The sequence below is a fragment of the Myotis davidii genome, unplaced genomic scaffold, assembly GCF_000327345.1.
Source record: "Myotis davidii unplaced genomic scaffold, ASM32734v1 scaffold75, whole genome shotgun sequence".
NCBI classification, from domain to species: Eukaryota; Metazoa; Chordata; class Mammalia; order Chiroptera; family Vespertilionidae; genus Myotis; species Myotis davidii.
The window spans coordinates 1,463,942-1,477,428 of NW_006286977.1; the positions used below are offsets into that span (position 1 = coordinate 1,463,942).

The 13,487-nt window shown below is 57.0% G+C and overlaps 1 protein-coding gene across 1 annotated transcript in view; it reads left to right on the forward strand.

The window, feature by feature from the left end:
• Positions 1 to 13,487, forward strand: part of BMP7 (bone morphogenetic protein 7) — a gene marked incomplete at its 5' end in the record, with an annotated part of 72,475 nt that overhangs the window by 34,650 nt on the left and 24,338 nt on the right. The window lies entirely within an intron of this gene.

Here is a 13,487-nt window from a genome sequence, read left to right on the forward strand (position 1 = left end):
TGCTGGGAGCAATGGGGGCCAGGGCGTCTGAGTCTTGCCCTCCTTTTCTGGACTCCCAAGCCCAGGGCCCTACCCGCCAGAGCCCCGTTGGCTCAGAGTCCAGTTCCAGCTAAAGGTGAGGGTGTTTAGGGTGGGGGGTTACACTAGTTCAAAGTAGTTTACAACAGGTTTCATTCGTGGAAACTAGACTGAGCATTTCCCATCCCCCCACCCCCCTCAGGCCCCAGGCTTACACCTTTAAGTGCAGCTCTGTCTGTAGGGGATGTGGGCGCTTTGTGTGAGACCTGGGGAGCGGGGGAAAGAGGGGGCACAGGCCGGTCAGGGCAACACAACCCGCTCAAAGGGCACTGCCTGGGTCTACATGATGTTGGCAGCTGGATGAAAATGTCCCTTGGTCCGTCTCAGGGACTTTGGCTACCAGGAGGGTGACCTTAGCCGGGTCTCCAGGGCCAAGCCTGCGTACTCGGAGGAAGAGGGAGCTGTCCCTGCAGTGGGCTGGAGAGGGCGGTTTGCCAGCTCCCTTCAGCCGAGGCAGCCCCCAGACAGTGAGGAGGGAGGAGGCAAGCCCTGTGCCCCCCAGCATCCTCCCCAGGGCGCCCCAGCTCTCAGCTCCCCACAAGGAGGAAGCGTCACCGTGTCCCCGGCAGTGCCCCCACTTCTCCAGGCACGCATGCACCTGCCTTGGGTCTCAGCTTTTCCTCTGGGAAGGATGTGGCCCCCCGACCCCGGCCCAGTGGCATCCTTGCCCCTTAGCAGCTCAGCTCAGCTGCACGGCTCCCCGGGACCAGGTGAGGATGCAGTTCAGGGTCAGCTGGCTGGGGTGCCCCTGAGCCCGGCATTTCTGACCTCCCCCAGGGATGGTGAAGTCCAAGGAGAAGGTGTGTGAGTGCTGGTGAGCATTGCAGTCCCGCACCCCAGGGTGGCTCCAGGGCGGCAGTCCTCAGGTCCTCCTGGTTTCATCGGGCTGGGAAGGGTGAAGGGCTTGGTAACAAAACTGACTTTTCCTGACTTCAGCCGCCATGAGCCCCTCTGGGCAGGGGGGGCAGGGTCACGCTCTAGAGCACATCCCACGCCTGCTCCAGTTTTATCATCATTTGTCGTGATGGACGCTCACCGTGGTGTGTACCTTGTACGTGATCCTGCGGAGACTTGTCTCCCCCATTCGCAGGGGTAGAGACTGCTCGGAGAGGGAAGGAACTCGCCTGAGGTCGGGCGGCGAGGAAGCGGCAGAGTTGGACTGGACCTCGGGTCTCAGATTCTGGGCTCACAGTCTTGGCCGAGACAGCGACATGGCGCTTCCTGCTTGTACTGACGTCCTCGCCTGGGGCCCGGGCAGGGCGCGTGCATCCAAGCTGTGGGCTCAGCTTTGGCCACACACGAGACTTTCATGGGCTTTTACGGCCCGGACTTGCTGAGGCTGGCGAGGGCTGGGCACCGGTGATTTCCTGTGTGGCCAGGGCTGTGGGCAGGTGGCTCACAGCCCTCCCCTCTCCTCTGGGAGCCATCCATGCCCAGGAGACGGAAGCAGCGGGATTCCTGATACAGCCTCTCGGTGGCCTCTTGCCCGAACTTTTAAAGGCGACTGAGCCCCAAGCGAGGTCCAGGCCCTGAGCCTGGATGGCACAGGAAAGTAGCTGGCTGAGGGTGCAGATCCCTGCGGGCTCTGGCGATGGAGGCTTCCAGAGGCTTCTGGAGCCTTCTTGCTGCTCCTGAAGGGCCTACATGCCTGGTCCCATGTCTCCCGGCTTCCGTCTCTCACCACTACACCTCAGCCCCGGGGCGTGAGCTCGGGTTTGGAGCCACTTTCTCAGGATTGTCCAGTTCAGCTCCTCAGTAGCCTGGTCAAGGGCAAGGTGGGAGCAGCCGGCTGCCAGGCCGCACTGGACCATCTGGAGGTCAGAGGGGAGCACAGCCAGGAGCAGCCTGGTCAGGGAGCCTCCACGCTTGTCCTTGTCACCTTTCTCCAGGCGCGCTCCAGACCCCAGCTGGGCGCGGCTTGAGCAGGAGGCCAGGGCCATTCACCTCTTTGGGTTCCCCATGGGGTCCTCCTGCCTGTCCAAGGGCAACGCTCTGGGAGAAACCTGTGTCTGTGGCCCTGCCTGGCAGAGATGGAGACGCTGCGCCAGTCCAGTCGGTGCTGGTCACGGCAGCCGGCCTGCCCTCGGCATCCTGGAGCCAACTGGCCCCCGGCTCCCGATCCTGTGGCCCAAGGCCATCTGTTGGGCCTCGGTGGGTGTTTTGACCTTTGTACCTGTCATTTCCTTCCATAATCCATCCCAAACCTGGCTTCTCAGGGAGACTGTGAGCGGTGGGCGGAGTCAGTGGAGTCAGACCTCATTTGTTGAGTGTTCTTGGTGGGTCAGGCTGGCTCCGGGCAGGTGGTAGGTGTTGCATTCTCACAGTCACCTGAGAAGTCCGTTTTCTCCCATTTTTGTGGATGAGGTCACGGGCGCAGAGCAGTCAGGTAATAGATAAAACTTGGGGAGCTGGGGCCCACCTTTAGGATTCAGATGTAATGGTCCTGGTGTTACCTTGGCCCTGAGGCACTGAGGGTTTTTAAAACTCCCCAGTGTGGGCGTGTTTCCTGCTCAGTCTGTCCCTTTGAGGATCTGGGGCCTCGGAAGAGTCACCAACCCCCTCTGATGGGGTGGAGACGCCTGTCCTGCCCCCCTTCTCCGGAGTGGTGGACATGCTGCGGGGGGGGGCAACTGTGACTCCCCACAGAGAACGGATGGGGGGCCGCATGTCTTTCTGGGAGAGGGGGGAACTGGATGACCCCGAGGAGCAGCTCCGAGTCACTTCCTCTGTGTCTGTTCTGTCCCCATCCCTCCACGTGGACTTGACACTTACTGTGATGGGCAAGGTGGTCCCCTTGCAGACCTGCCTTGTGGAAAGGGCTGCTCCTTTGACCTCTCAATCAATTTGGCTGTTGCCTCCCCAATTCACCATGTAACCTTTGCCCCCTTTTCTTTTGGCAATGCCTCCCTTAACTGGGAGATTCGAGGGCTGCCTCCGGGAGCACCGATGATGGCTAAGGTGATTGTAGTGAGTGCTTACTATGCCGCAGGCACCCTCAGTCCTTCCCTCAGCCCCGAGGGAGCACCTTCACCCACCACACAAGGCAGTGGGCACAGCACCGTGTTAGGTCCAAGGAAAGGGAGCAGCCGCTACCCCGTCCCTTCTGCTTCTCTCCCTGGGCCGGGGGCACACATTTCCTTTCCCTTCATGGCAATTCAGGATCCATAGTCGTGGGGAAATGTACTTTCCACCCAAGGAACCTGAGGCAGAGAAGACAGAAGACCCGCCCTGCTGGTCCTAGCGGTGCCGACGCATCTTTTGTCCCTAGAGCCTGGCATATAGAAGGCACGGAGCAAAACACAGGGGCGCGCACGGGTGAAAGGAGCCGGCCTTCTCGGGCGTGGGCTTCCTGACTTGATAGACCATCCGCACGGAGGCACGTCCATGCCCAGCACCGTGCAGGGCCTGGGACATGCCCAGCACATGCCCATCGGCTGAGCGAGTGCCGGCCCACGAGCGCTCGGCCCTGCCTCTCACCCTCCCCTCACCTCCAGCCTGGTCCGGTCCATCCCAGCAAACTTCCTCGTGCTCTCTCGTCCCCGAGCTGAAGCCCGAGAGCGCCTTGTTAGCAGTCTTTCTCCAGCATCTGAGCCCGATTTCCAAAAAGTGAAAACTGCCTGTAATTATATGACTTTTCGATCTCAGGGCACTTTCCCTGTGGTGATTATAATTATGTTATTTAGAGCTGGCGTGCCAGTGGGTGCCCGAGGCTGGGTTGGTGCTGGTCTGAAAGGACATGCTGTGTGTGTGTGCGTGGCCCCGGGCTCCCGGCCCCGGGCTCCCGGCCCCGGAGTGGACGTGGGAGCAGGCGTCAGTCTCGAGGGTTGGCTGTATAACTTGATCCGGGGCTTTCCTCCCCAAAGCACTTCATACTTGGATCTCTGCTCGCCTATAGGAGCCTATTTTTCCAAATGTATTAACATCTGTGTTTCATATCAGGGCCTGTAATTGCTTTAGCCTTTTTGGCAGGAGACAAAGAGAATTAATATTTTTCAATTTGGTCATGAGCGGTCATCTGTAGCTGGGAAGGAAAGTGCCTGCTGGACTATGGACTCAGCACGGATGGGGGTGCAGGCTCACCAGGAGGTAATGCTTTACAAGAGTCAGCCGTGGTGGAGGAAGTCCTCGGTTATTTCGTGTTCCGGGCAGAAGAAGGCCTCAGGGCAAATGCTCGGGGCTCTTCCAAACACCTGCTTCCTTTGTCTCCCTCCCACCAGCCCTCCAGGGAGCCCCCTCCACAATACCCAGGGCTTTCCATGTTGCCCATCCAAGGATGGCAGGCGGAAAGCTGACACCTGGCCCGCGTTCCAGCACGCAAGCCCTCACGGCCCATCTGGAACCCAAGGCAGGCATTGCTAATGGATTGCAGCACTCCTTCCTGCCAAACCTGGACCCGGCCTGAACCCTAATGAGCTCCATGGCGCGAGGCAGCGCTGCTAGTTGCATGACGTTGCTGGTCTCAGGTCGGGTTTCCCTGAAGATGACCCTGGGACGAGGCTTGTGTGTGAAACTGAATGATTAGGAAACGTTTCCCGATCAGGTCAGAGCATGGGGAAGTGTGCCACGAGAGGCAGGCAGCCAGGCAGGGGGGCCGTGCCACGCAGAGTCCCCAGGAGTGCTGTAGGCTCCCTCCTTCTGCAGTGGCTGGAGACAGAGTTGCACCCCTCGCTTCAGCCAGGAATCAAGGAGCTGACCTGTGTCTACATCCCCATCCACCAGCATTTAAGCAGGGGTCCCGACATTTAGGGTAGGGACCGCGCCTGTGCCCTGTAGGGTGTTTAGCAGCATCCCTGGCCTCCACCCACAAGGTAACAGCCAGTTTTGACAACTCAAGATGTCTCCAGACATTGTCAAATGTCCTCTGGCTGAGACGCACTGGGTGGAGGAAGGGGTGTCCATCCCTGGATGCTCACAGGTGAAGGGGGGCTGGCACCTGGGCGCCAGGTGGGAGAATTGAGATGTGCACTTCTGGATGAGCCCCTGTGGAGGCTGCTGGCTCTGACCAGGTTCACCTTCCAGTCTTCTTCCTGTTGGACTGCTCACCGCTCTCCACCTGCTAACCATCGCTCCGCCCAGCCCTGCACCTGCTCGCGGGCTCCTGGGGGTCCTGTGGTCGGGGCGGTGGGCTTCTTGAGTGGATCCTGGATGTAAGTGCCTGTGGAGGGACAGGGTCTTTTCTCTGGCTCTTCCTCGGTGTCTGGTTGGGGCTCCTTAAGATACTTGGGCCCAGAGGAGGCTTCTCTTTCCCCTCAATGTTGTGAGTTAGATGTGGGCTCGACCTTTGTGTCTGAGGTGAGGCCCACAGTTCAGGGGAGTGGGAGGGAGGCTGGGGAGTGGGAGGGAGGCTGGGGAGTGGGAGTGAGCTTTGCATATGGGCTGAATGAGAAAGAGGAGCCCCCGGGAACCGCGTCCTCGGATGTTACCCGTGCACGGCTCCTGACCCCTAGGGGAGGGCTCTGTGAGGCCCGGAGTCGTGATTCCTGAGCATGGAGGGACCCGCTTCGCCTCATCGCTGAGTCTTCTGCAGGCACCACCCACAGGTCACCCGGTGAGGTCCCTGCACTGTCCGTGTGTCCCGGGAAGCAGCCCGCTGGGCTGTGCCATGCGGCAGAGGAGGCCCGTGGTATGGCCCTGGTCCTACAGCATCCTGTTTTGTCTTTTTTCCAGCCCTCCCTCTGTCTGGTGGTTCTTGGGGTCACTTCTCAGACAAAGTACTTGCATTCAAGTCCTTCACTCACAATCTGTGCATGGCGGTCCCCGAAATGTGGTGGAAGACGAGTGTCCGCCCGGGTCCGTGGCCTGAGGCACGCATGGCACTTGGCACAGTTCACTGAGTGGGCCATGTTCTCAGCCCCTTCCTGGCCGCCACTCTTGGGTTTAAGGGCCCCCAGTCAGAACGGCTCGTAGACCCCCTGTCACTCTGCGTCGAGTTGCTTGGCTCTGCCCTTTGCTCTCGGAAATCTTGAATCCGGTCATTGCGACACACGCTCCTGTCTGCAGGCTCCACTGTGAAGTTCATTTCCTCGCCCCGTCTGCCCGCACACTCCACTCTTCTGCCTCTGGTTTGGAATCTTAAAATGGCCTGTGGTTCCTTAAAAAAAAAAAAAAAGGTGGGAAAGATGACCCAGCAGGATAACTGTGCTTGTGTTGGTTTGTTTATTCCTTGAATGTGCATGAAGGGGCGAGTTTACCTCCTTCTATTTTGGTCGGGAGCCGGAGGAGGAGGAAGTGGGGCACCAGGGAGCGTCTGGGAAGATGAGCCTCCCGTCCTCGGCACCACCGCCCACCCCCACCGCCGGCCACACAGCTGCCCAGCCGCCTGGGATTCCGCCGCCTCAGAGCTGTGGGTGCTCCCACAGGCTGGCTTTCCGGGGTCCCCAGAGGCCTTTCTGTGTCACAGCAGGTCTGTCCCAGCACTGCCATCTCCAGCGTGACTCACCTCTCGTCCCTTGGGAGGTGGAAGAGAATGCTGGTCTCCAGTTTCCGGAAATTCTGGGGCCAAACCCTGGAATTGTAAGCACGGGAACAGGAGTTGGTTCAAAAGTAAACCCGAGGTTGGCTTTCTTTCCCAGCTGGTTGTGTCCTCTTGGTTCCTCTGGACAGGGGCCGACGGAGGAGCTGGCCCCGAGGAAGGCGTGGCCCGAAATGGCCGAGGCGAACCCCAAGCATCCAGCAGCTTCCAACTGGGGGTCTCCTGGGGGTGATGACTACACAGGCAGGCCCGTGGGGGGCGGTTTGTGGGTATGCCTGGGAGCTGACCCGTGTCTGTGGCCAGTGGGCTCAGGGTGGGCAGTGGGCTGAGGCCCTGGGAATTGGAGACACTGAGTAAGTTGGAAAAACAGTCATTCTTCCCCTTTTACTAACACAAGCTACAGAAAGTGACACCAGAAAGCCCCCTTGGCTGGTAGGAGTACTCTAAGGACACCAGCACATCTGGTCAGCGTATACCTGGCAGCGGCTGTGGGCTGTGCTCTTTGCTAGGTGCTGGGCTACAATAGCAGCGAGCAAAGCAGGACTGGGTCTTGCCCCCCAGGCGCTGAAAATCTGGGGGGGGGGGGGGTGAGCGGAAAACCCAGAGAACCGTGAAGCAAATTTAAACACCAGCCTGAACGCTAGAAGGGAGGGCTTTTGAGGGCGTCTAATGAGGATTCGCCATCGGGGCGTCGGTGGAAGCTTCCTGGAAGCTGAAGGATGAACAGGTGCGATGGAGGTAAAAGGCAGCGGAACGCATGTGGAAGGCCTGTGGCAGGCCGGAGTGGGACAGCTGCCAGCCTGACAGGAAGCCGGAGCACTGGGGGCCAGGTGGGAGGAGAGGGAGTGAGCGGCGGTGTCAGGGGGACCGACCGTCAGGCCGTATAGGCAGGATGCCTGTGCGCCCCATGTGCACATCTGGAGTTATAATTGTGCCTCCTTTCTCTCGCAGTTTCCCAGTTTGGACCTTCCGTTCTCCAGTCTCCCTTTTTGTGGAAGCCATTAGGGGTTGGGGTTTTTATCCTAAGAGAAATGAGGATTAAGGCAGGGCAGTTATCTGTTTGGATTTGAGGTTCTGGAAGCCTGTGAGGCTGCTGGGGATGGGGAGCGTGAGGCAGGCACGGGGGGCAGCTCTCCTTCCATTGGGGAGACATTTGGAGGCTCCCCGAACCTCAGTGATGGGACCATAGCACCGCCCTCCCAGGCATCGTGGGCTTCAGCGAGCCCGGCCTGTTGTAAGATGTTGTATCTTGAACGAGATCGGAACGATATGGTTGTGAGAGCCTTAGTGGAGAGCGGGGCCAGCTTAGCTCCGGGGGAGAAGGCTCACAGACAGGGAGGTCTGTTCCTACGCGGAGCCTGGGGCCTCCGGCTCTGTGTTGGCACCTTGTCTGTAGCATCCCATTTAACCCACAGTCCTCACCGCACCTCCACTTACAGACAACCTTAGGGGAGCTCGGCTTGCCCGGGACCGCTCTGCTGGGATTATACTGTAACGTCCCCAGGACCCAGAGCCTGGTGTTGTGATGCCCACATCTCCCACATCCCTGACCACCCAGAGTGTGGACCAAGGGCCACCCTGGGGACTTCATCACAAAGAGGATCTTGTGCTCCACTCAGACCTCCTGATGGTTTCCTCCTGCCGGTAGGTGCATCCCTGGTGGGGGAGAACCTTCCATTTCTCGCTGTGTTCCTCCTCCCTCCACCTCCAGCCCGTGTGCCGCACATGTACGCACAAGTTCAGGATCAACTTCATCGCATGCCGTTGCCGGAGTAGACATTCCTTTGCAGCAGGACTTCTCAGGGTCTTCAAAGAGCTACTGTGCGTTATGAATCTCTATGGAGCAGTATCATGTGGCATTTTCCAACCTCATTGAAGTCGGAGCCTCTTCATTTTTATTTTTGACCCTCCCCTTCTCCTCTGCTGGACGGCCTGTTAATGGGAGGCAGCTTTTGTACCTTTATCAACTCTGAGCCCTTTGGACGAGGAACCTGAAACCAAGACCTTCTGGCTGCTGACCTGCTTCTCGACTTTGACCACATGGGGCTTCCTGGGCTCAGGACAGAGGGTACTTGACTTGACCCTCCTGTGAACGCCTGGTGCTGGCGGTGGAAGGGAGGAGGGAGAGAGACAGACAGAGACAGGGCCATGGGGCGGGAGGCCGTGGGCTGGTGACTCGGGCTCCGGCTGTGGGAGGAGGGTACCACGCTCCTGTGTGTATTTTTCCACCTTTCTCCCAAATGACTTAATTTCAGTCTTCCTGGATGTGCAGCCCTGAAGTGTGTTTAAAAACAGCTCCGACCTCCCTGACTTCATCTCCCGCCCCCGGGGCGCCAGGGACTGTTTGGGGACTTGGTACAAAGGCAGGGCACTCCCTGAAGCCCGAGGTGGGGTGCTGGGACCAGGGCTGGGTCCTCTCCAGCCTGGGGCTCAGGAGGGCCCCCCCCTGGACCTGAAGCCTCACAGCTGCCACACCCCACTTCCTCGTGTCTCCTTTGATCCCCTTCCCGGCTTCCCTGCAGGGCTGGTGTCTGCATGCTGGTCTGGCTCCAGGTGCGTGGAGCTGGCTTCCCGGCCTGACTCATCCTTAGCAGCAGCACGCCTGTGTCCTCCATGACATCATGGTAGCCTGGGAGCGCTCTGGCTTCTCCATTGATCTCTCGCTTTCTGAGGCATGTCCTCCAGGCCCGGCCCCAGTTCACAACACGTAGGGCTTTGAAGTGTCCAGCCGGTGGTTTTCCAGAGAACCACAGGTGAGGGTGGGGGTGAGGGGTCCGAGCTGTAGGGAGGGAGAGTCCTCCAATCACCGTGAGGGGAGCATCTTCTGTCTCAGAAACCGCACCTGAATCACCTCTCCAAGTCCCTTTGCCGTGGGAAGCAATGGACTCCTGGTTCTGGGAGTAGAACGGACATCTTGGGGTGGGCTTATTATTCTGCCACGGAAGCTGAAGTGCATGTCCCTCTCTTTGATGGAGGCCTCTGGGCACTGGACCCATCCCATTCTGTTGGATTCTCCCTGGGGAGACTTCCTGGCTGGGGCCACCCAGGTGTCAGGTGGCTCCATAGCCTCATGTCACTTTCCCTCTGGGCATCCTGCTCACTGACGGAGGATGCTTCCTTAACTCCTCAGCCTCGATGGTCTCAGCTATAAAGCGGAGCTTGTGAGGGTATGCAGCTCGTTGAGAGAGAAGGGTTAGGTGAGAGACTGTCACCCAAGGCTTGCTGCACGGTAGGTGCCCAGGACGTGGTGCCTGGACCACGTGGTGCCAAGGCCCCGCCAGTAGCTACACCTCCTGAAGGGACCTTGGGTGACTCTGAATGTGGCCCTTCCCAAGCCCAGCTTGCGTCTGCTCCCAAGGTGACAGGCTATGTCTGAGGGCGCAGGGGGATCACGCCAGGTGGGGGCTGTGACAGAAAGTGCTTCCATCGCCCCACTCTCGATGGAGGCCAGATTCTCACACAGCCACCAGCGGTCGGTGTTCGAGCCGAGAAGCAGCGAGGGCAGACTTTCAAGGTCCTGCCTAGCTGTGAAGGCCTGGACCACTGGGACCCACTGGCCGGTCAAAGGGGTCATCCCCACAGCTGTGCAGCATAAGAGGGAGGAAGAATGAAACCAGGTCCTGACACTACAGGGACTGTCCCAGGTGTGAGGCAGTGTGCACTGGGTGGCCCAGGTGGATTGTGTTTCTTGTGGCTCCTGCTCTTGCCTGGAGTGCCCCAGGCCAGCGGAACCCCCCACTTCTGGGAGTCTGAGCCCAGGGAACCCCCCACTTCCGAGAGTCTCAGCCCCGGGAACCCCCCACTTCCCTGAGTCTCAGCCCAGGGAACCCCCCACTTCCCTGAGTCTCAGCCCCCTTCTGCCAGTTTCAGGGTTGGATTCCCTGAGCTGGGTGTGTCCAAGGGGTGCCATCCTGCCTACCATGTGGGGATCTGACTGCCAGGGGAGTCAGGCCCTGAGATCACAGCCTCTAAATAGTCTCTAAAGAGCCAGAGGGAGGGAAAGAAAGGACTTTCCACCTTCCCACACTGGAGATTTAAAAATACCCACTTTCCATCGTGGTAGAACTTTCCAGGGGAAGGTGGGCTGAGAGACGCTGATGGAAATAGCTCTGGGGTGTGTGTGGCTCCTCCTCCTCCCTGCAGTCCTCCTGGGTGTCTCTGGGAGGAGGAGCCACACACACCCCAGCAGCACTCTATCCCCAAGCTGGTGGTTAAATAGGAACAGCCCCCGCCCCACAGAGTGGGGGTCACCAGTGGTTCGTGCCTCACAGAGAGCAGGGCTTGGGGGAACCTGGGCTTCAGGCAGGAAGAAGTGGACCTTCTGGGTCTCCCTGCTGTTTGAAGAAGGCAGGGACGCCAAGTGTGTATCCCTGCTCGCTGCCTCTGTCAGCCTGGAGGTGGGGCAAGAGCCAGGACCCCCACTTGCCCAGGTTTGTTCCACAGACCCAGCAGAACATGGAAATATGTTGCTCCCAAATGGATCTTGCTTTTTGCAGAAATAGAACTGTGCTCGCTAATTGAGACAATGTTGAATAGAGTGAATTGTTGCTGAAACTCTGTAGGTAGGGCATGTAGGCTTTTCATGTATAGATGTGTAAAACTTAAAAATATTACTAGTGCACCCAGCTGGTGTGGCTCAGTGGTTGAGCGTCAACTTATGAACCAAGAGGTCACTGGTTCCATACATGCCCAGCTTGCAGGATCAATCCCCAGTAGGGGGCATGCAGGAGACAGCCAATTGATGATGTCTCGCTCTCATCGATGTTTCTATCTCTCTGTCCCTCTCCCTTCCTCTCTCCCTAAAGAGTTTAATTAAAACTTATTAAAAATATTCTAATATATAAAAAATATATAAAAAGCCAGGGGCCGTCACGACCAATACAACCGAACAGCAGGCTGCATGGGACGACCAGGCCGGCCGTGGGGGCAGTGAGGGGTAACCAGGCCGGTGTGGGGGGCAGTTAGGGGCAACCAGGCTGGTGGGGGGGGAGTTGGGGGTGACCAGGCTGGCATGGGGGGGCAGTAAGGGGCAACCAGGTTGGCGGGGGGGCACAGTTAGGGGTGACCAGGTTGGCAGGGAGGGCAGTTAGGGGCAACCAGGCCAGCAGAGGTGGGCAGTTGAGGCTACCAGGCCAGCAGGGGGGGCAGTAAGGGATGACCAGGTCGGCAGGGGGCGCAATTAGGGGCAACCAGGTCGGCAGGGGGGGCAGTTAGGGGCAACCAGGTCGGCGGGGGCACAATTAGGGGCAATCAGGTAGGCAGTCAGGTGAGCAATTAGGAGCCAGTGGTCCCTGATTGTGAGAGGGATGTCCAACTGCTGGTTTAGGCTCTATCCCTGGGATCAGGCCTAAACTGGCAGTCAGACATCCCCTGAGGGTTCCCGGATTGGAGAGGGTACAGGCTGGGCTTAGGGGTCCCTCCTGGCCCCTGTGCACAAATTTCATGCACCAGGCCTCTAGTTATTAATATAATGACATCAGGCTCTATATTTTGGACTCTGTTGTCTTTGTCCATTTTAAAAAATGTATAGCTTTATCGAGATATATACTTGTAAAGTATATAATTCAGTAGTTTTTAGTATGTTCAGAGTTGTGCAGCAAATACTGCTATTCAAAGTTAGAATGTTTCCACCACCTCCAAAGGGAACTCTACACCCATTAACAGCCACCCTCCCCCATGTCCCTCTTCCCTGTCAGCAACTACTCATCTTTGTGTGGATCTGCCTCTTCTGGACACCTGTGTCATGGCATCATATGACATGTGGTCCTTTGTGGTCTGACTTCTTTACTAAGATTTCAGAGTGCATGCAGGTTGCAGGATGCTTGTTCCTTGTTGTAACTAAACGATATTCCATCTTAGGGATTTGCCATATTTTGTTTATTCATTCATCAGGTGGTGGGTATTTGAGTTGTTGGGCTATTCTGAATAACGCTGCTATGAATATTCACGAATAGGATTTTTACTTCTCTTGGGTAGTAAAATTACTGAGTCATATTGTAACTCTATGTTTTACCTTTTGAAAAACTGCTGTACTGTTTCCAAAGTAGCTGCACCATTTTATTTTCCTACCCACAGGGTATGAGGGTTCCAGTTCCTCCCCATCCTTACCAACACTTACTATTATCTGTGTTTTTGGTTTTAGCCATGCTAGTGGGTATGAAGTTCTATCTTATTGTGGCTTTCATTTGCATTTCCCTAAGGTGTTGATTATCTTTTCATGTGTTCACTGGCCATTTGTATGTCTTTGAAGAAATGTCTGTTCACTTTGGCTTTACCCATTTTTGGAATCAATAGCATGCTACTATTATGATACTAGCTTTGCAATTTGCCCTCTTCCATTTTCTTGATCAATTTACATACGAAGAAATTATCTGTTGCTGATTTGGTAAATTTGGTAAAAAAAAAAAAAATACAGTATAAAACCATCTGGAGTGTAGGGATGGGAAAGGTCTTTGATTCCTATTCCAATTTTGTAATGTATGTTGGATGACTCAAATTTTCAGTGCCCTTTCCACCAATTTTAGCGTTTTGTATTTTCCCGGAAATGTACACACTACACATGCTGCTTTATAATCCTGTTTCTTAGTTGCACGTTTCTCCCCTTGATTCAGCTATGTGTACGTGCGTGTGTTTGGACAGCCCCGCTGTGGAAACGGTTTTCTGTTTTCTTGTTATAAACAGTGGGACTGTTGCTTGGGTTCCACCTCCGCCGGGGACAAACCACCCACAACACAGTGGCTGAAACAACAGTTATTTTATTGCTCAGGAATTCGGGCAGAGCTCAGCCGGGCGGTTCTACTCTGTAGTGTCTGCTGCGTCACTGACGAAGCGGGGAGCTTGGCTGGGCTGGGACGCCCACAGTGGCACCCCATCCAGGGGCTGGTTCCTCTCCTAGACCTTCCTCCTCCACGGCCCCCGACCCCCTCCCTCTCCTAGG